Raw genomic sequence first — 23,394 nt, forward strand, 5'->3', positions numbered from 1 at the left:
ACACAGAGTGTTGATTTCTGCCCTTGGGAGGCACCACCCTGCTTGGCCTATGTGGCAAAGTCACTACTCATGGGAGCTGTTCCTCTGGGGACAGCTCTGGTAAGTGTTGAGCTCAGCTTTTCATGGGGATGGCGGTGGGTAGCCCAGTGGTTCATCTCCTTCGCCCTGCCCCCTCGTCCCCTGTCCCTTTCTCCTGCTTCCTGACGCCCCCTTCCTGGGAAGCCACATGCACACACCTCCCATTTGCTGCCTAGAGAGCTGTCCTCCAGGATCTCCCTGTGCTTGCTGTGGCTGCCTAGCGGGTTCATGTCTGAGGAGCAATATGGGAGAACCATCTCGCTGTCTCCTGCATTTTGTCCTTCTCGCCATAAATCTGGAGACTCCTGCTTCTGAGCTTGCTTGCCATATACTCTCAGAAGCATCTTATTCTTTTTTTGCACTGATGCAGAATTGACTGGTATGGTTGGCATTTTCACCTTCACCATCAGGTAACATGGGTGAAGGCTTGGAAATGCCAACCCATCTGTTTTGGCCTCAGTCTTTCTTTCTCTGCCAGAGAACAATTTCACAGAGCATTGTTTAAAAAAATTTTTTTTTAAGTTGGCTTCACAAAGTTTCCTGGAAATAAATGATGTCAGTGATGCCTGTTGGACTCATTTCTTGTTACAGAAACACGAGGCACAACTGGGTGTGAGCAAGGCCAGTGGGCTGTCAGGAGTCAGCTCCACACCTTCAGAGAAGGACTCACATTCTTTTGCCTGCCCTGTGAAAGAAATCCAAACCTGTTTCTCTTGCCCTACCTCTTGATTTGGAATCCTGGTGCAAATCCCAACACCAACAAGGTTGCTATGGTTTTTTATGATTATCTTAAGAATTTGTCTCAAGTGAGGCTTGACTATTGCCAGGGGAAGGTGCTGAGGTCTCACTCAGCTCCGCACACATTCGCCCCTTTCTCCCTTCCTATCTCCTGCATTGCGACCGCTGCCTCTGCCTCACAAAACTTGCTTTTTCACAGGAGCCAGGATCTGCCATGTAACCCTGTGCCCAGAAACCTCCACCGATTTCTTTTTTAAAATGTTTTTTTAAAACTTTTAAAAATGTTTTTTATTCATTTTTGAGAGACAGAGAAAGAGAGTGTGAGCAGGGGAGGGTCAGAGAAAGAGGGAGACACAGAGTCTGACACAGCTTCAGGCTCTGAGCTAGCTGTCAGCACAGAGCCTAATGCAGGTCTCGAACCCATGAACTATGAGGTCATGACCTGAGCTGAAGCCGGATGCTTAATTGACTGAGCCACCCAGGCACCCCTTTTTTAATGTTTTTTTAAAAAATGTTTATTTATTTTTGAGAGAGAGACAGACAGACAGACAGATAGACAGAGACACAGAGACAGAGCATGAGTGGGGAAGGGGCATAGAGAGAAGGAGGCACAGAATCTGAAGCAGGCTCCAGGCTCTGAGCTGTCAGCACAGAGCCTGACATGGCGCTCAAACTCATGAACTGTGAGATCATGACCTGAGCTGAGGTGGGATGCTTAACTGACTGAGCCACCCAGGCACCCCTCCACTGATTTCTTCTTAAACAGAGATGACAAAATGTTCTTGTCACCTTTAAGTATTCTCTGTTCCCAGGAAACACTGATTCCTTCTATGGCAGACCACAAGGGCCCCCTGGACAGAGCCCATGGCCCGTCCACAGCAGGCAGGTAACTGAGACGGCCTGGTTGTTTGTAGAAGGCTCTTTCCAAAATCTGGCAGGCCTATATTGTCATCCCAATGGACACCTAGCTCTGCAGTCCCATGTGGGCTGTTCCTTGTCAAGTGCCAGTGTCTGTGCTAGGTTTCTTCTTAGTGAGTAGCTGGAGGGGTGAGACCCTTGCCCTGCATCAAAGGTTATTATGCACCAACATGGGTATAAATGGGTTGGCAGACAGGCTTTTTTTGGGTCTGGGAATGTCCACTGATATATAGGTTCAGTGATGGGCTGGGAAAATTCTCCATTGAAAGTCTAAATTAAACCATTGAGATTTTTATTATCATTGTTTCCAATAAGCATTGGAGGGCCAGCTCCAGGACTGAGTGGTTTCTCTCAGACCTTTTTTCTAAGTTTCATTGTCAGTTCCCCTCTTTCCTTCTTCCTCACTTCCAGGACCCAGGTTTGGGCTCCTCCGTGTCTCCTGCCTCTTTTGTCAGTGCTCAAGCTTCCCTCCCCTTGGGCTCTGCCATGCACTGCATCATTAATAACATCAACTACATACCAGAAAGCATAATTCTTACTTATTCTACAGAACTTTTTTTATGTACAGGGGTGTCAACAGCTCCCCCACCTCCTGTGTATTTGCTTAACCGAAATATTGAGTATTTTCCAGATAAATAGCTTAATATTTTATTCTCTTAAAATGCTGTTTGACACATGACTCAGCACTTTAGGATATCTCTGAGCAATGGGTCTACTTGTTATTTATTAGTAGTTTTCTAAGAAATATCTAGAGATTAAAGGGTAGATTCTGATGGCTTAGGGAAATTTCTAGGGTTATCTGAGAACACCAGTTATCTGCAAAGTTAGAGCAATACCAGCTGAGATGTCCATTGGCCTAACCCAGCAGGACAGCTTTCATGCTCTTGTGAATTTCCAAATCACATTCCTTTGTTACTTGAGAGTCAGTTGGTCAAGGTATTGGCAATATCTCAACTCTCCCTTTCTTTAATTATTTACCAACTCCTGTTAATTCTTCTTTCGTAATGTCACATTTATCACTGCTTTTCCATTCTCCCTGCCAGCACCTTCATATAGGCCCTTTATGACAAGAAAAATCAGCTTTCTATACCACCTGTGTTGTGACCAATAGATTCTAGAAGTTTGTGCTCATACTTCCAGAGAGGGGAAGCTTGAACAAGCCACTTATACCCAACTATCATATTTGTTATGAGACATTCTATTCCTATTATTTTAATGTCAATGACAGACCACATTCTGAATGTTGCTTTCATTTTAGAAAAATCGACTATAGTTTTTCATGGATATGAGTATGCATATTTTTAAATTTAATAAATACTGATTTTTATATATATTGATCTTTCATGTATAGAATCTTGAATTTTCTGCTGATCAAAATAGATTAGATTTTCTGTAAGTAAGTAAGAACATGTATTTCCCTACCACCATAGTGAAAGGTTTTGGAAATTCCTTTCCAATTCACCATAGATGGGTGGGGTAGATGGCTCTGGATGCACACATCAATCTTGACATCACATAAAGAGAGGCCACAAGACATTTGTACCTACTGATGTGATACAATAGAAAACAACTTTTTTTTTTGACAAAAATCAAATATGAACATCAGACCTCTGGATCTAACTCCCAGAAATGTAGAGAACTGAAAAAACTGAATGGTATCATTTGGGTATTATCAGTAAAATCCAGATGGTGGGAAACAGAACACATTAGACACAATGCCTTGTTTCTTTAACAAATAATCATTAAGAAAAAGAGAGGGAACTTATAGATTCAAACTCACAGAAAATGTATGTTAACTAATTGCTACACGTGGACATTGTCTGGATCTTGATGTCAAAAAAACTCCCTCCTCCACTCCTCTACCAGTCCTTGCAATATAGTATGAGATTTTTAATGAAAAAAATTTAAACACATATATGCTACTCAGGAATTACTGTCAACTTTTTAGATGTAGCAATGACATGTGGCTATTTTTTTTACAAGTCTGTATCTTTTAGGGTAACATTCAAAAAATTATTGAAGGAAGGAGTGATTTAATATGTAGAACTTACTTTCAAATGAAGCAGTTGGGGTACACAGTGTGAGGTGTAAAGGTAAATCAGGATTGGCTATGGGTTGATAACTCTGGATGTGGAGTGATATGATACACTGTTGTCTCTAACATGTTTGAAAATTTCCAAAATAGGGGCACCTGGATGTCTCAGTGGGTTAAGCATCTGACTTTTGATTTTAGCTCAGGTCATGATCTCATGGTTGGCAAGATCAAGCCCCATGTCAGGCTCTGAGCTGAGAGCTTGGAGCCTGCTTGGGATCTTCTTCTCTCCCCCTCTCTCTGCCCCTCACCCATTCGTGTATTTACTCTCCTCTCTCTCTCTCTCTCTCAAAATAAATAAATAAAGATAAAAAATTTAAATTGTTAAAAAAAGAAAATTTCCAAAATAAAAAGTGGAAAAATGGGGTTCATGTTCATGAAGCTATTGACCCCTGAGAATACTCAACCATTTCATATGAGAGACAGCCTGGAATCTGAGCAACCATCTGCCTAGCCACTGAGACCACATGCCAGTCTCCTAGACTCTTGTCAAGGTCCTTCTTAGTGGTGACTGCTGACCTAGTCCAAGAAGTTCTCTGTGGGGTATGCTGTGACTAGCTTGCTCCTCATGTCCTTTCCAATTCCTCACCTGTTTGTTTGCTACCAGAACACATGCCATGGTTCATCTCTGGGATCACAAACCCCAACAGCCATCTCTTTCTGAGTGTGGCTTTGACAGCTCTTCCTTCTATTACAAATTTTTTAAAGTTTATTTATTTTCAGAAAAAAAGAGTGGTGTAGGGGCAGAGAGAAAGGGAGACAGAGAATCCCAAGCAGGCTCCAAACTGTCAGCTCAGAGCCTGATGTAGGTCTCAGACTCATGAACAGTGAGATCATGACCTTAGCCAAAACCAAGAGTTGGATGCTTAATCGACTGAGTCACCCAAGTGCCCCAAGCTTTCCCTTCTTGAAATTCTTTTCCTTCTTTTCAATGATGATGCAGCTACTGGTTTTTTTCTAATGTTGTAATCATTTCCTTAACTGCACATCCTCCTCCTATTCATTCATGGAAGCTCCTCATCAGCTATCTGCTTTTTCTTTCTCTCAACTTTTCCATCGAAGAAGTCACACATGCTCCCCATCATCTTTGTGTAGAGAAATCTCCACTCAGCCTCTAACCTTGCCTCCCTCCTGAGTTCTGTAGTCTTACCTCTTCAGATTCTTGTCATACATTTTTTTCTGACGTCCCTTGACATCATTCCCCTCATACCCAGCCTTTCCACAAAATAAATTCCTTCCCTCATGCTCCCCTTTCACATTTCTTGAAGTATCAGCTTTATTGTCAGCTCCTCTTTATAATGCCTCACCTCTCACATTCATATCTGTTTCCATCCTCATCTCCGTCATTCATGTTCAGACACCTGTTTCACTTTTTTTCTGGTTTTCCCAGCACCTTTCACTCTGTGGCCTCACATCTCGAAAGCATCCCCAAGCCCTTCTGTTCCTGCTCCCATCCCTCAAAGGCTATCAGAGAATTCCTGTTCCCTGCAAGATGAAATTCTCAATTGATTTCTCCAACATTCTCTATCTGATATCAATTACTAGTTCAATTACCAGATTCTACACTAACTTCCTCACAGACAGCATCTTCCCCCAGTTCTGAACCTTCCCAGCTCCCTCCTCCCTGGGGTGAGGCAGGGCAAGGGTGAGTCCTACCTATGTTTTAAGACCCAATTACTAGAAATCAGAGATGGTGTCTCCATATTCTGAAATTGTTAGCTTGGCATGTAATGGATAGATCACTCTAAGCTGGCTAGTCCTGTACTGTGTTTGATCTTAAACAGGTGTTCAACTTCTCTTGCCCATTTAAAAATGAAGATAAACCTAACTTGGTTGCCCACCTGACTAAAGGATGTTGGATACTGTGCTGGGCCATCAGAACTTATAACAACTAACTCATTAATTTCTCTACAGGTATTTTCTTTTCCTTGGATGAGAATACAAACATTTTAAGGTTGAGGCTGTCTAGTTCATCTCATGGCTGGCACAATGTTGAGAACATAAAGTGTTCAATAAAGATAGTTGAGTAAACCAATCATTCATGACCTTTTCCCCCTCACCCAATCCTAAATCCAACCCCCTACTCACAGTCACTGGTGTACAGATACCTACCTACAAACCTGTTCATGTCAGCAGATTTTCTGGGAGATGCCCACTTTCAAATGCTCTACCATTTTTCCCCTTAATAAGTACACTTGTCACATCTGTACTTGTAGTTCTCTCTTTTCTTTTTCTTTCTTTCTTTTTTTAATAGCCCAAAGTTTATACCTCTTAATGTCTTTTGTCTAGGTCACCTTCCCCTCCCCCTTCTCCCCCTCTGGTAACTATCAGTTTGTTTCTATTATTTATGAGTCTGTTTCTGTTTGTTTTGTTTGTGTATTTGGTTTTTTTTTTTTTTTTTTTTTAGTTTCTACCTGTAAGTGAAGCCATATAGCATTTGTCTTTTTCTGCTTAACTGATTCCAGTTAGCATAAAACCCTCTAGGTCCATCTCTGTTGTTGCAAATGGTATGATCCCATTTTTTAATGGCTGAGTAATATTCCATTGCATATTTATAACACATCTTCTTTATCCATTTATCTATTGATGGACACTGAGTTGTTTCCATGTCTTGGCTATTGTAAATAATGTTGAAGTGATCATAGGTAGGAGTCCATATATCTTTCTGGACTGATGTTTTTGTTTTATTTAGATAAATACTCAGAACTAGAATTATTGGATCATATTATCATTCTATTTTTAATTTTTTGAGGAACTTCTTATACTGTTTTCCATAACTGCACCAGTATACATTCCCATCAACAGTGCACAAGCGTTCTCTCTTCTTCACATCCTCGCCAATACTTGTTAATTTTTGTCTTTTTGCTAATAGTGTATCTGACAGGTGTGAGATGATATATCACCATGGTTTTGATTTGCATTTCCATGCTGATAAGCGATGTTGAGCATCTTTTGGTGTGCTGTGTACTTGTATTTCTTGGTTTAAAAAAATATCACTAAGTGGGACACACTTCTGGTTTGCATGGACTGGAACTGTCTAGATGACATCCTTCACTGTCCTAGGCAACTTGAGGTGGGTGTGGGGACCTACAGGGAGGACTGAGTGGGTGGAGATAGGAAGATGTGTGGATCTCTGCATATAAATACCCAAGTCTGAGCCCTTTAGCCCGCCCTTCTCCAACATCTCTCAATTAAGCTACCTTTCCCCTTTCCAAATCTGCTGTGAAACATAATTTCTAAACTGATTTTATGTGTATGCCAAACACTGAAATTGAAAGAAAACTTTCTGTACTACAACGTTTTTTCTTTTATACAACATATCTGGACACTTGCTCTGCTTGTGCAAATGGTACTACTTTCTCCTCTTCTTCTCCTTCTTCTTCCCCTTCTTCTCCTTCTCCTTCTCAGATAAAAGCTTGTTTTTACTGAATACCTTATCTGTGTCATTGCTGACACCACTATGTACAGACAACAGAGAGGGGATTTTATTTTTTTGGTCTCTTCTTTGGCACTCAACATTTTTGAGTTGCCATTGACCTCATAATGTACCTCTTATCTCCATAAGTTCTATGCTCCAGCAAAATGGAAATATTTCCTGTTCCGAGAGCACACTTTCTATTTTTTCACCTTCAACATTTTCTTCATGTGACTCCAGGATGTAAAAACTCTCCATCTTTTCAAGTGTACCTGTTGAGATCTGCCCATTGCCAAAGGTCAACCTTGAGCATCACGAGTCTGTTCAGATTAAGCCTTCCTAACACTCTGTGTCCTTCAAATGATATTCAACGTATTTATCTTGGAATTTTATTATCTGTACCCATGTTTATAAGCCCATAGCCTTGAATAGAGTCAGCATTCTAAATATTTGTGGGACTGAACTCAGCACCAATTATGTACCAAGCCTTCTGTCAGATTCAGAGGATACTGCAAGGGTGACCTTCTCAGGACCATACAAGAGAAAGTATGAGGAATTATCCTGTAAATTTCAGAAGCAGTATACCCATTTGAAGAGTATAAGCATGATGATGATGGTGAAGTTGGTGTTGATGAAGGTGAATGTTCAGGACATTTGCCTTCCGCCTTCAGGTCTACTCTCCACCTTTATCATCCCACTATGTCCCCTCGGAGACTGACTCTTATGGAGTGCATCAGCCAGGTTCCCTTGCCCTTAGATTTTTTGTTGGGTTCAGCAAACAAGAAATATGAATGGAAAATCAGAGTGAGAGGGGAGTTTGTGTATTTATTGTGCTGGTTGTCTTTGCTGGGTCTCAGTGTGACAGTGGTGCCATTCTAAGGTCACAATCCCTTTCAGGTAGTCCTCCAGCTTGTAATTTGTGCTCCTGCCAGACTCTAGTCACCACTCCCCAACTTGTCCTTTGAAGCCTAGGATGGCAGTGTCCCCCCATTGTTGGCAGTTCTGAGTGTCACTAATAACTTCCCTTAACTCTGCCCTAACCACCTTTAAAAACTCTCTATAATTTCTTTTCAGCATGGCATCTTCATTTCTTGAGAAGACCTTAACTAGACAATAACTGATGGGGATGGCCGTAGTGATAGTGGTTGTGATGATTTTATTCTCCCAGCTGGTTGTCTGAAAGTCCTAATGAGTAACTGTATGCAGAGAAGTTAGAGAATCATGGCAGACACTAGCATGATGTTCACTGTATTGCTGCATAAGTCACTCTCAAAACTAGTGGATTAAAATAATAACCATAATTTATTATTTCTTATCATTTTTAAGGTTTATTAGAGAAAGAAAGAGAGAGAGAAAGACAATGAGTGGGGAGGGAGAGAATTCCAAAAAAGCTCTGCACTGACAGTGAAGAGCATGATGTGGGGCTCAATCTCACAAACCGTAAGATCATGACCAGAGCTGAAACCAAGATTCAGATGCTCAGGCAACAGAGCCACCCACGTGCCCCCATTTCTTATCATTTTTGTAGATCAGGAATTCACCCAGTTATAGCAGGACAGCTAAATTCTACTCTATGATGTCTAGGGCCAGCCTTAGAAGGCTGAAACCCCTCTCACTTATAGGTCTGGCAGTTGCCCCTGGCTGTTGACTGGGGAATTATTTGGGGTTGTCAGCTGGAACACACAGAAGTCATTGCCTTTTGACTTGGGCCTCCTGACAACATGGTGGTAGAGTCAAAAGAGTGAACATTCAGAGACAGAGAATGAACCAAGACAAAGCCATATTGTCCTTTACAATCCAACCTTGGGAGTCTTACAGTGTCACTTCCACCATGATCAACTGGTAGAGGCAGTTTTAAAGGTCCACTTCATTTCAAAGGAAGGGATGTAGGCCCCACTTCTCAGTTGAGGAGTGTCAATGTCTGCTATTGATCATCGATTTTATCATATGGGCTAAAGTGATGTAAGCCACTTCTGGACCTATGCATAAATATTCACATGCCACTCACTCTTTCCTTCCATGCAGTGGGAACTGTGCCATGCAGTGGCAACTTCATCCATACTGAAAATGGCAGTGATAGAAAAGTCAAGAAGGACTACCCAACCCATATCAACGTTTGTAAGTGTGATGGTTAAACTTTTAGTGTATTAATCCTCTGAAATTTGGTGATTCCTGTAAGAATTTTAACTATAGCCTCAAAGTTCATCTGAGCCAATATATTCCTCTTCTTATCTTACCAGCACATCCATCAGAACCACACATCCATGATGTAAGTAGGGACCTGGGATTAGTTTCTTCTTCCACCTTGTTGTATGTGCACCTACCCCCACTCCAAGTTGTAGTGAGTAGTAAAATGACTGGGAAAACAAAGAAGGAGATCATGGGACTGCCTAGATCATTGAACAACAGGATCACTGGCCATATCCAAAACGGTCTTAGCCAAGACAAACAGTGGAAAGGGTGAAATGTTAACATGAATGCGATAAATATTCCATCTTTCTTTGGAGGATCTTGGAGAGAAGGGAGAGTGTTGTGTTGGAGATGAGTGGCAGGTGAGTGTCTGCCGGGGTCTACCACACCACGGAACACTGTGTCTGGAGGAGACAGGGTGCCTGACGTCCTTCCTAATGAGAAGCCGGGGAAAAATGTCTGTTAAGTGATATTTAGAGCTGACATTTTCATAAGGATCCAGTCTGTAGAGGGTTTTCACAGGGCTTGGAAAACCACATTTTTCATTCTTCTTCCTTCCTATTGTCCTTAATTAAACAATGTTCACAGTGTTGAATGTATGTTTAAAATGATATGCTTTCAGGACTGCATTTTAGAAAACTTTTTACTTGCAAATAATTTTGACAATAATAATGATAATTTCAAAAAGTAATATTTATTTCCTGAACCATTTTAGAGAAAGGTAGGTGCACATATCATAATTCTTTCCTCCTAAATATTTCTTATTTCCTCCTAAACGCACCCCAAGCTTGGGTCTTAGACACAGGGGGAGGCTCAACATCTGATGCTAAGCTTTAGGAGATGGATGGTTCTGCATTTATTCTCCAGCAATTAAGATATTCCTGAAGAGGAATGTTGGCTGAAACATGCCCACATAGATGGACATAGAGGGATGTCTGCTGTCTTGCCCTGGGTGTTGCCTTGTCTAATATTTTTACTTTCTGCTTTGCTAAAGAAACAGAAGAGATGTTCACTCCACAGTCAGGGATACTGATTGGGAAGGGGTGGCTAACATAGTCTTTGGGTCAGAAAAGATCTTGATAAACTGGACCTTTACCAGATTAAATAGATAATGTATATTATAAAATCATAAGATTACTACTGTATTATTATCCTTGGTTCTAAGACACTTCTCTCTACCTCTTATTGTTTCTGAACTTCAGATACCCCTTAAAATCTATGTCAGAGGCAACTAGCTTTTTAATAGGTAAGACAATTGTAAATAGAAAACTTACTTGTATGTCAATGAAGGTCCACCTAATTGCCTCCTAGGTTTTTCTCCACCATTGGTTACACCACACAGAAATAAATTTTTTATCAAGGTGGGATGCCTGTGTGGTTCGGTCAGTTTAAGCATCCAACTTTGACTCAGGTCATGATCTCACACTTTGTGAGTTCGAGGGCCTCTCAGGCTCTGTGCTGACAGTGCAGAACTTGTTTGGGATTCTCTCTTTCCCTCTCTCTCTTCCGCAGCTCCACTCACTCTCTCTGTCTATCTTAAAATAAATAAAAATTTAAAAAATTGTGTCCTTTTTACTCTACAGTTCCAGGAGTATCAACAAATACATGCAGTCATGTAATAGACAACAAAATCAAGGCACAGAAAGGCACCACCTTCAAAAAAGTTCCTTTGTGCCCCTTTGTAGTCAAACCTCTCCTCTGCAATTGGTTTTGTATTCATATAGTTATGCCTAGGTTATATAAATGAAATTACTTTTATGTAGACTTTCTGAGTCTGGCCTCTTTTGCTTAGGGAATGTATTTGAAATTAAACCGTGTTTTTGTATGTATTAATAGTCCTCTCCTTTTTATTGTTGAGTTGTATTCCATTGCAGGGATGTCCCATACAATGTTCACCCATTCAACATTTAAAGAACCTTTATGTTGTTTCCAAGTCTTGGTTATTATGAATAACGCCATTATAAACATTCACATACAGGTTTTTGTGTGAGCATGTATTTTCATTTCTTCTGTAAATAGTCATATAAGTATGTGTTTAATGTTTTAGGAAACTGTTTTCTAAAGTTGCTGTACTGGTTGGCACTCCAACAACAATACACAAATGCTGCACATTTTGGTGTTGCTGGCATGTTTTACAGATTCTAATATGAGCATATTGGTTGTTTAAATTTGCAAATCTTTAGTGACAAATGATGTTGGGCATTTTATCAGATGCTAATTTGCCCATAAATCATCCTCTTTGAAATGTGTTGGATTATGTGTTTTCTTTATATTACATTTGAAAGTATTTTGTTTTTGTTTTTGTTTTTTTGTTTTATGAATTATGAGTAAGTTCTTTATGTGTTTTTCAAATATTGGCCCCAACCTCTGATTTGTGGCTTCTATTTTAATTTTCTTTCTATTTTTTAAAGACTTTATTTTAAGTAATTTCTACACTCAACATAAAGCTTGAACCTGCAACCTCGAGACCAAGAGTCACACACACTCCACTGACTGAGCCTGCCAGGCACACTTCTTTTCATTTTATTAACAGTACCTTTTTAAGAACAGTTTTTCATTTTGGTGAATTCCAATTTTTTAATTTCTCCTTTCATGTGTTTATTTTTGGTGTCAAAGGTAAGAAGAATTTGCCTATCCAAGGTCACAATGAGTTTTTGCTATGTTTTATTCTAGAAGTGTTATAATTTTACATTTAGGTCTATGGTTTTTCTTGAGTTTCCTTTTATATATGGCATGAGATATGGATTGACATTGTGTATATTTGGTATGGTGACTTTTTTGTTTGTTTTGCAAAGATAATATTAAGTGAAAGATGTATTTTACCAGTAATAAAGTGATCAATGGAAATAAATGGAAGGTTGATGCAGCCTGGCTTAATTTTTGGGAGAAAGATCTAGATGTGAAGATGAACCACATGCTTCTCTAACAATGGACACTGTGCCTCAGCTGCTAAAATAAGTGGAAATCATGATAACCAGGTCAAAAGAGTCATTAATCTTATTGTTTTTCATATAGGTCAAGCTATGTTTGAATTGTTCTTAAATTTTTGTCTCATTTTCAAAAGAGGGGTACTGACATAAGAATAAAGGATGAGAATGATCTTGGTGGGTTTGGTTTCAGGTGGGTGGGTGTTGGGGATGGGCCCAAAGGTGAGAGAGTAAGAAACTAAATGAACATCACTTCTGAGGAAAAATAAGAGTCTTCAGTCTTTGAAAAGTCAGGCTAGGGTTAGGAATTCAAACTTTGACATCAACCAAACTAGTTTAAAATCTCTATTTTTTTTTCACTCCAGCTGTGGATTTTAAGTGACTTGCTTAACTTCTCTGACTTTTGTTTCCACATTCATAAAATGTGGACAAGAAAACTCTGCACTTCACAGTTTTTAGTGGGAGTAAATAAAATAAGACAATCCATGCCAAATATCTATATCAATGCCTGGTATTGTGTGTGCTTAGAAAATGCTAGCCATTTTTCTTGCCACTTACTATTTATCTACTCATGTCTCCTTCACTGAGCTTCACCTTGTATCCATTATTGGGGTATCACAATGCATTAACAAGCCCTAAAGAGGCTTAGCCTACTAGAATTGGAAATGGAGGGGGTAAACAGCCTAGTAGAGATGAGCCAGGTGTTTGCATGGGAGTTATCTTGTATGTGTGTATATGGTGTATACCGTGTGAGATATGATTGAGGATGTGTACATTCACCATGGTGGGATTTTTCTTTTCCAAAAAAGATAATAGTAAGCCAAGGATGGATCTTATAAATAATGGAATCTATTTTTTTAAGTTTATTTATTTAATTTGAGAGAGACAGAGACAACATGAGTGGGGGCGGGGCAGAGAGAAAGAGGGAAAGAGATTGAGAATCCCAAGAAGGCTTCATGCTGCCAGCACAGAGCCCAACACGGGGTTTGAACTCATGAAACCTTGAGATCATGACCAGAACCAAAACCAAGAGTCAGATTCTCAACCCACTGAACCACTCAGGTGTCCCTAATGGAATCTTTAATTTAAAGGACTATAATACATAAAGGTGTCAGCTGGGACCAGAGGCCAACCATGGATTTCCAGAAGGCTGACCCTTGAATTAAGACCTAAAAGAATAGGCCAATCTGGAATTGCAGGGAGGGGGCATGCAGGGAGGACATAGAAGGTGATCCACACTGAGCAATCAGCTAGTTTGCTAGAGCATGGTGGTGAAGATCATGGACTTTGGAGCTAGACAGACCTAATTTTGAAAATTCTGGGTAAGTGACTTAGCCTTCTTGAACTCCAGTGGCCTCACTTGTGAGGCATCAATAATTTCTTCATCCCAGTTAGTTTCAAGGATTACAAGAAACATTGATGTTTCTGCTCTGCACTGTTTTCACAGGTTTCCTCAAAGCTCAAGCTATCCAGTGAGCCAGGAACCAGGGGTGTAGCAGGGGCTGGTGGCGAGGCAGTGGAACAGAGAATGAGATGGCTGGGATTGCATGCTAAGGAATGTGGATGTTATCTCCAATGTAATGATTAGCCAGGGAAGGGTCGCAAGCCAGGAGTAGGGAATTTTAGAAGAGGCACTTGGGCAACAGGGAGGACAACAAATTGCAGGAGATCAAACAGGAGACTGGGAGAAGAGTTGGAGAAACTTTACAGAAATCCAGGGAAGGAATGAAGGCTTCAAAAAGTGAGGGAATGGCAGAGGGGATGGAGTGGAGGGCAGAGGTGAGGAGTTTGCAAGACACAGCACTAGTAGCCTAGTTGGCTGCAAGAGGCAAGTAAGAGGCAGAGGGGCAGGTGACTTCTTGGTGTCTGACTTGGGTGAAATGAGAGAAGATGGGATAGAATGGGTTTGTAGGGGAAAAAGTGAGTCATATTGAGGTAGCTGCAAGCCCTTAAATGGGATAGCATGTGAAGAGCTAGCATTTAAGTCTAGAGCCCAAAAGAAGGATCTGTCCTAGAGATTCCCACATGGCAGATGCCAACAGGTTGGCAGACAGAGCTTTTAGCAGAAACAGACTCACTCAGAGACAGACTAGTCAGGAGACAGCCAGGCAGCCCACTTCTGCATGTGAGGTCAGACTGACCTATCTTGGACACATTTCTTAATTACTCCAAGCCTCAGGCTCCTCACCTATAAACTGAAAGTCAAGTATGTGTGGCCTTATTTGGGAATGAAATGGATACATGTATGCAAGGTGTTCAGAGCAGCATCTGACACAAAGCATTCGATAGTCTTCACTGCTACAATTTTTACAAGAAAGGCAGAGGGCTGAGGGAAGGGCCAAGGAGCAGCCATGAGTGATAAAGGAAAGGCTGAGGAAGAGAGTATGTGACAGATACTGAGAAGAGTAGTCTTCCAGGAGAGAGAGAGAGAGAGAGAGAGAGAGAGAGAGAGAGAGAGAGAGAGACTTCAGAACATGGTGATATAGAAACCATGTGAGTAGACTCTTTGATGAAAGAGAGGCTCCATTTCCAAAGCTCCAGAGAGAAGCTGAGAAGAGTCCACTGGGTTAGACAACCAGGAGGCCATTGGCATCTCTAGTGGGGTAGGGAGCCTGGTGGCAGAGGCTGGAGTTGGGGAAGGAGAACTGAAGGAGTACAGTCAAATGAATTCTTAGCTCAGACAAGACAGAGAAGATGATATCTGTACTGATAACTATTTAAAACAAGGCTATAGGGCAAAACATCCCATCTCATGTGATATAGCACATCCAGATGGGTATCATCATACTCACTTTACAGTGGAGCAAACTGAGGTTCAAAGAGGTTGTGAGACTTGCTCAGGGTCACACAGCTGGTAAGAATGGAGTCTGATCTCAGACTGACTTGGCTCAAATGCTAAATCCAGTAGGTGAAGGTAGAAAAGAGGAGACATGGGCTCAAAATTAGAAAGAACATTTTAGTAATTACAAATACCCAATGATGCACTAAGCCCTATCACAAAGTAGGGAGGTCCCTGACATGGGACGTTCTGTCATAGCCTGAATGAATAGCCTCCAGAAGGAACAACTACTTCATGTTGTAATAATGTGTCTATGTGCTTGTATCCCTCACTGGAGGATGATTTTCTTGAAGGTCTGTTAATTTTTAAAAATATATCCTGACTTGCTATAGAGCCTGGAATATAATGGGAACTCAGTAAGGTGTGCCAGCCAGCTCGTTTTAGAACAACTTCTTATGCTAAGATGTTAGACATGGTATCTGTGCTCTGAGACCCTTTCCTGGTCTGAGTTTCTGAGTTTTCTGAGCTGCAATTATGAAATCTCCAACAGGAGTCAGCTCTGGAGCCTGGAAATGGGAGCCAAGCAGTCACCAGCAAGACAAGGAAGAGCAGGGTAGGGGCACAAGGCCAGGAGTCCAGTTCAGGGACAAGAACCAGAGGGAAATGTGGATGCGGGGAGTAAAGGCTCAACACAGGGATGACTAGAAACATCTACCTTAACATCTAACTGGACAAGGTAAGACAAGGGCACCATTGAGAATCATCTCAGAAATGCTTTGAAAATGAAGGGTCAAAAACAAAGCTCGTCTTCTACATTATATGACTCAGTGCTCACAGCAAACACGCCAAATCTCTGTGATGATTCTGACTTTCATGAATGATTGTGAAGCCCCAAGAGGTTGAACATTTAGTCTGGGATCTCACAGCTCAGAAACAGGGAGCTTGCATAAATTCCTCCTACTGGCAAGAAAAGAGAGGAAAGTTTCTCAGGTCATAAAATTTAAAACTCTCCTTTTGTCCACAGAGAAAGCAACACCAGAGAAAATATATTGATTTATAATCAAGGGAGTGTTTTTGTTGCTGGGGAACTCAGCTGGAGGGGAAGAAAGTTTTTATCTCTTGGATCTTGTTCCTTGATCAGATTCTAATAATCTCTGCATCTCTGGGTGTGATTGGAATTATTCCCAGAAGTTAGAGCAATGTTTGGAATCACTGAGGGACTGTGACTCAAAATGGCAGGGTGGTGGTGAAGGTGATATGTGTGTACCTGTGAGTATTTGTGCTGGCTGCATTATTCTCCAAGGGTGCTCTGGAGAATTTTTCCTGGGATGAGTTTGGAGAGCATCTTATGGCAGGATCCTCGTGGGAGCCCGATGCCAGTGCTGCAGGCAGCAGGCGCCTCTCCGGTTAGCTTTCCAGGCATAGGGCCTGGAGAATGAACTCACGTCCCTGGAGAGTACCTTGTTCTTTACTCCCTGCCTCCACCAGTCTTTGTTCCTGGCCCAGCTAATTTGGCTCAGTGGTTAATTAGCAGGCCCCAAAGTTAAGGAGAACAATGGCAGAGGTACCAGTGGTTTCCTCCCTTTCTGCCTTCTCATTTTTTAGGAGGTGAGTAATTGTAGCTGTGGTGGTGGGGGGGTCTCACTTTCTCAGCCCCTCTTCCAAGCAATTTCCTCAATCACATGGTGATTGCTAACTGCTCCTTCTGAACTTACCTGTCAGTGCTTTGATAGTCTCAGTATGGCCATGGGCTGTCCCTGTGACCACCAGGATTCCTTTGTGAGAAAACTAAACTTTTTGTTCTTTTTTTCTGGGAAGGGAAACTGCCTTTCTCTGGGGACCAGCAGGGTCTACCAGATACCCCACAATAACATCCTTTATCTCATAAGAATCCCAGAAGCTCATGTGGTGGGGCCCCAGTTTGTCCAAGTGCAGAACATGCACTCATGTTGTCAGGCTTCCAAGCTTTGTGCTATACTTACACAAATCATCAGTCTGAAAAAGGTCCATTGTGATCTTTACCAGCTGGGGCATGGCCCTTTCCCCAATGCTGCCTCTCTAGGTCACTTCAGCCTATTTATTTGTGGACTTTTGATAATAGGAAAGGCTCTTAGAGATTTTTTTTTTTTTAGTTTAAGTATCTTCCTTTCTTACCTTGTGGTTCAGGAAAGCCAAAAAACTCATCAGAGCTCACAGCAGAGCAACCAGGACCCTGATCGCCTGTGATTTATTGCAGGAACCCAGCCAGTTTGGGCCAACTGACACTCACAGATATGCAGAACCAATACAAGAACCTTAGGCAAATCCATGCAGGAGTGAATATGTCTGTTGCCCAGCCGCCTCTCATCCTTCACCCACCTCCACCTAATCTGTAGTGTTTGTCTGGAGCCTGATTTCTCCTAAATTAATTTGCACTGAGTGACCAGAGTCACTGCAGGCCCATTCTTACAAGGCCATTAGCTGTGGAGGTTAGGATGGAGGTGCCCATACCTCCATCACACAGATGGCTGGGAATCCCCACTTAACTCTCACTAGCTGCAGCATGATGGCCTCCATCCAGTGACCTATTTTGTGCCTCACTTTCCTCATCTATAAATAGAGATAAAAGAACCTAATTTGCATGGTTGTCCTGTGGACTAAATGAGTTACTATGTGTAAAAAAATAAATTTTCATTATCTTTGCCTTTCAAAAGATAGACAAACAAAAAAGTGGTTAGTGGTATAATTCTAAGAATTTTCATTCCCAAGCATCCAAACTGTGGAGCAGTGACTTTCTGGACCCTTTGACTTCTAAGGTCATTTTAGAGTGCAGGTTACCATTACCACAGCTGGCTGTGTGAGAATCTTGTGTTCTATGTTGTTTTCCTTTGTATTTCTTCACTAGCATGTTTCCTAGCTGTTTTATCTCTCTAAGGTGGTAATCAGCTAATATCACTGACTATTCAATTTTAACAGGATTTTTTTTTTAGAAGAGTACAAATAACCAGGGGCACCTGAGTGGCTCAGTTGGTCAAGCGTCCAACTTTGACTCAGGTCATGATCTCACAGCTCATGAGTTCAAGCCTTGCATGGGGCTCTGTACTGACAGCTCAGAGGCTGGTGCCTGCGTTCAATTCTGTGTCTCCCTCTTTTTCTGCTCCTCCCCTACTCATACTCTGACTTTCTCTCTCTCTTTCTCAGAAATAAACAAACATTACAAAAAATTTTTTTAAATGAGTACAAATAACTAAACATTATATATGAACTTACAATATACAAATGCTCCTGAGTATGTGGCATGCAGTCTCTAAGATGACTGCTAGTGACTCAGCTCCTGGCATTCATGTCCCTTTGTTATAGCTATCCTTGAGTAACTTGCCCCTGACTAACAGAGCATGGGTGCAAGGAGGGTATGTCTCTTCCATGACTAAGTTACACCAGACTGTGACTCCATCTTGTCAGTAGCCTCTCTGTCTGTCTGCTTTGGTGGGGCAAGCTGCTACCATGTTGGAGAGGGCCTCACGGTAAGGAATCTGAGGGTGGCCTTCACGCCACTAGCTGGAGAGGAACCGAGGCCCTATAGAAACTGAATCCTATCAAACACCACACACGTGAGCTTGGAAGAAGATCTTGTTCCAGTTGAGCTTTCAGATGAGACCACAAACCTAGTCAATGTCTTACGAGAGACTCTGAAGCAGAGAACCAGCTACACCATATCTGCTTTCCTACCAGCAGAAACTTGGGATAAATCTGTGCTGAGTAAGCCACTAAGCTTTTGGATAATTCATTACACAGCAGGAGGTAACTAATAACACACACCAAGTTATCTGACTTCTTTACATCATTTCTAAGAAAGGTGAAGTCACACCTGCCAGATCACAAAGCTAGGAAGTAGTAGACCTGGTAACTGAACCTACCTCATCATTACTTCTCAGAAGAGATTGCAGAATGTAGTGCCCCAGATTGTCTTCTATGCTTCCCTTTTTGCATTTTTTAATGTTTATTTATTTGAGAGAGAGAGAGAGGGAAAGAAGCAGAGAGAGCAAGAGAGAGCATACAATTGGGGAAGGGGCAGAGAGAGGGAAACATAGATTCCAAAGCTGGATCCAGGCTTCTAGCTGTCAGCACAGAGCCTGACACAGGGCTCGAACTTATGAGCTGTGAGGTCATGATATGAGCTGAAGTTGGATGCTTTAACCGACTGAGCCACCCAGAGGCGCCTTTATGAATTTTAGCTCCAGTTTTCTAGAATGATTTCCCTGCTTTCCCTGCCTGATGTGGGGAAGGAACTGGTGCTCACTGACCACCAACTTTGCCAGGGACTCTGCACACATTCGCACTCCCAATCCTCCCAGCTTGGTAGAGTAGGTGTCCTTGTACCTAAGTCACTGGCTTTCCTAGAGTGGGTTTTGCAGGCACTGATCTCTCAAGGTGCTCTGTGAAAAGTATTTAACATTTGGGAAAACTGTACCACTGTCTTGGAAACTCACTATGCACGTGAGTCCATTAAAGGGAGAGAGGAATTGCACCAGGGAAGCCAGTTGAATGTTCTCTAACATCATGTGTCCTTCTTCCATCAGACTGTGAACACACTTATTTTCCATCTCACAGCTCACAACCCCAGAACGCTCTACAAAATATGCCTTGGGGAATGCTGGCTTACAGGAAATTGTCACAGTTGTATTTTTTCAACCACACTTCACAACAATTTTGTAATGACAGAGTGACATTTTCCATTTTACAGATAGGAAAACTGAGAGTCGGGGAGTTTGTAAAATTATCATCAAATAATATTAATAGTAAATAGTATTAATCTTTGGATGTCTGCAATATCTGATGTAGTTAACCCTCACTCCCTCCTTTCTTTCCTCTTCTTTCCTTCTTTCCTTCTTTCCTTCTTTCCTTCCTTCACTCCTCCCTCCCTCCCTCTTTTCCTTTTTTTAAAAATCTTTTCCCAGGATCAGAGGAGATACATATTTTTAAATTATTTAAAAATAAAGTAAGACAAAATAACATATAAAATAATAAAATAAAATAAATAAAATAAAACAAAATAAAATAAATCCTCCTGTGACCTGGCTGCACCATGTCATGGTCCCTTTCCATTTTCCAGACCACTCCTCATTCTCATCCCCTTTTTCTGAATCTTTGTCATCCATCTTTTCCCAGAAATGTCTGCATTTCTTCCAGTCTTTTCCCGCTTTGGCACTCCTCCCTGAATGATCACATCACTCAGACAGCTTCAGCTTACTCTGAGCAGTGGGGATATTCAAGTCCAGCCCCTCTCCTCCAGACCCCTTTCCTGGGCTCAAACCCTAGTTTTTCAATAGCCCTCCCGGGACACTCAGTGCCTCATGTTCAAGCTACACTGAACACCTCTTTCTAGACCCTTCTTCAAGTCTTACTTTTCTTTTGTTATTAGATAGCACACCCACCTTTCTGTCTGGCCTCTGTGAGCTCTGCTTTCTCATCACCAAAGACCCTGCCCATCTCCCCTGTTGCTTCCTTCCACAGAGAGCTTCACACATGCAAATCTAACCCTAGAGATCCTGTTTAGCACTTCTGGAGGGATTCCCCATATCTCCAGAATCAAACCCACCTCTGCCTCCCCCTGTGTTCTCTTCCAGGCCATCCTGACCACCTGCCAGTGGCTCCGTGAGCTTCAAACTCTCCCTTCCTTCAGCCTGGACTCTCCTATATCCTTGTCCACACATATGCTTAATTCATTCTTCAGAATTCTGCTTCACAAGTATTCAAATGTTGACAAGAGAAACATTCAGCCTTGTGGTACAATTGGGTGGATAATATGCAGTGTGAATCAAAATAAATAAAAATGTTTCTACCTTTTGATTCTGTAAATCTACCTCTGAGAACTCAGGTGAGGGAAGTAATATACAGTATGTGAAACATGCTTTAGACCTAGAGATGCCCATCACAATGTTATTTGTGGTAGAACAATGAGGAATGTTCTACAAAATAAGATAATGGTCAATTATTGACCACCCACTAGGAGGAATATGTTAAAGAAATAAATATAAAAATGATGGAGCAACTTTGTGCCTGCTGCACATTTACGTAACAGGAACACAAAGGAGGAAAACTGTTATTTGTTGCATTATTGCACCTGCTAAGTGGTGGGAAAAAGGCAAAGAAAAAGCCCTGAAACATCACTCTAAATGGGTTGGGATACTGAGATTAAAGGAAGATGCTTTTTCTTGAATTAAGAAACATTCTGTAGGTAGTTTATATTATTTTTTAAAAGTTTATTTACTTATTTTGAGAGAGAGGTAGAGTGCACGCAAATAGAGGGAGGGGCAGACAGAGAGAGGATCTCAAGCAGACTCTGTGCTGTCAGCACAGATCCTGACTCAGAGCTTGAACTTACAAACCTCGAGATCATGACTCCAGCTGACATCATGAGTCAGATGCTTAACAGACTGAGCCACCCAGGCACCCTTATTTATATCATTTTAATAATGATGAAGAAATATTTATATTTGTGTAAAACAAAATACATATATATGTATGTATAGTGTGAAAATTTGAATATATAAGACCTTAACTCTTTGAATCCTTGATCTGACAATACTGAAAAGCCCACATTGGAGTAGCAAACTTTCCAAACATGTGGGTAGGTGCTATTGACTCCCCTTCCCAAGTTAATGACACATGTGGCATCTGTCACTGAGAGATGTCAAAGAGAGGTAGCCTTGGAAGTACATGTGGCTATGACCCCAGGCTCTGGAGCCAGAATGCTTGTGTTTGTGTCCCCATGCCTCAGTTTCCTTCTTTGTAAAATGTACGTAATCACAATACCATAGAGCTGTCATAACAACGTCACAGGACTGTTGTGGGGATTAAATGAGTTAATACAGGCAAAGTTCCTAGAAGCAAAGTCAAGTAAGTAGTGAAACCCAACAGCATAAATCTCTATGAATTCCTTGAGGGCCAGAATGGGTCCTATTTATATTCACCACTGTAGCTCCTTTATACATAGAAATTCTTCAAGAAATACTGTTGTTGCCTCATTGAGCTCAATGGCCTGGAAAAAAAAATCTAAGATTCTCTAAAACAAAATGGGCACCTAAGACCTTTTCCCACAGTGGCTGGCGCCAGAGCCGAGACTGAGAATTTGAGACGACAGGCAACGCACCTGGGAACAGAACAGAAGTGGGATCCCAGGTCTGCGACCTGGACAAAGTGCACAGAGCAACGCTGCCCTTGAATTATGACCTTTCAGCCTTGTCCAGCCCCGGTTGGGAAACCAGGAGCTTTAGAGGTGATCTTCTGAGATGTGACCCTGATTCATGCTGCCTAAAAACAAAGGGCAATTATGGCTCTTTTGTGAGAAGCAGTTTAAGTGGAAGCCAAGGGGCTGGTTCACCAAAGGCTGCCCTTAACAAGGGCTCTATTTCTGAAATAAAGGTCTTGCCTGTGTTGTGTCCTTATCAGTAACATCCCACCCATTCCCCCCAGTTCTTCCTGACACATTTCAGGGGGATCATGCTGATCTTCAGGATCATTTTGAAACATCTTGTCCCACATCCCCAAATCTGGCTCCATGGTAAACTTCAAGCTCTGAGAAAACAGGCTCTGTGAACCTAACTTCAAAGCTTGGTGACAGGATCTCCTCGCAGGAGTACTGGAAGCAACAATGGACTTGAACCAGCACTGGGTAGGGCTGCCCAGCGGGGGCCCCTTAACCTGGCAACTATTGTGTTCAAAGTCATTGATGCAGCTACAGGTGAACAATGCATTTGGCAACCCAATAAGGTCTTCTTTCAAAACAAAATTCTTCTTGCCAGCCATGCCAAGCAGAGGGCTCTGGTACAAAAACCTCCATTTCCTTTTTTTTCAAAATCAAAGAGTTATACTAAATGACATTAATAAAAAAAATTCTTCCTTTTCTTTTTTTAAAAAAATAAATGTAATATCACCATGTCAAAGGAAAAAATACTTAAAAGAAAAATCTTCCTAGAATTCTTAGTCCTTTTATCTAATCACCACGATCTTTTGGGTGCTTCTACTTCTAGTCTTTCTGTTTTCTTTTTTATTTAATCTGGTAGTAATCAGCATGTAAGAATTTGCCTTTCTGTTGCTTGTTTTACATAGCACTATAATAGGCAGAAAGCTGCTGTATCATTTTTTTATTGTTTTAGTGGGTGTAGAGCATTCCCTTCAAGTACTGTGCCATAGCAAATTCAAACATTTCTTTTTTTTTGAGAATGATATGCTTTTATAAATAAGATTGTAATAAATATCCAGAAACTATAGCATG

At 41.4% G+C, this 23,394-nt stretch overlaps 1 long non-coding RNA gene across 3 annotated transcripts in view; it reads left to right on the plus strand.

Annotated features, from left to right (window-relative positions):
- LOC115275222 overlaps window positions 1–20,963 on the plus strand; it is a 42,482-nt gene extending 21,519 nt beyond the window's left edge. For 2 of the 3 annotated variants that reach the window (XR_003901430.1, XR_003901431.1), the window contains exons 2-3: window positions 9,267–9,359; window positions 20,744–20,963. This is a non-coding gene — a long non-coding RNA (uncharacterized LOC115275222). Of the gene's footprint in view, window positions 1–46; window positions 100–9,266; window positions 9,360–20,743 lie in introns of those variants that run through there. The other variant, XR_003901432.1, reaches the window with a different exon arrangement.
- The last annotated feature ends 2,431 nt before the right edge of the window (window positions 20,964–23,394 follow it).

This window comes from Suricata suricatta, chromosome 12 (assembly GCF_006229205.1).
Source record: "Suricata suricatta isolate VVHF042 chromosome 12, meerkat_22Aug2017_6uvM2_HiC, whole genome shotgun sequence".
Lineage (NCBI taxonomy): Eukaryota > Metazoa > Chordata > Mammalia > Carnivora > Herpestidae > Suricata > Suricata suricatta.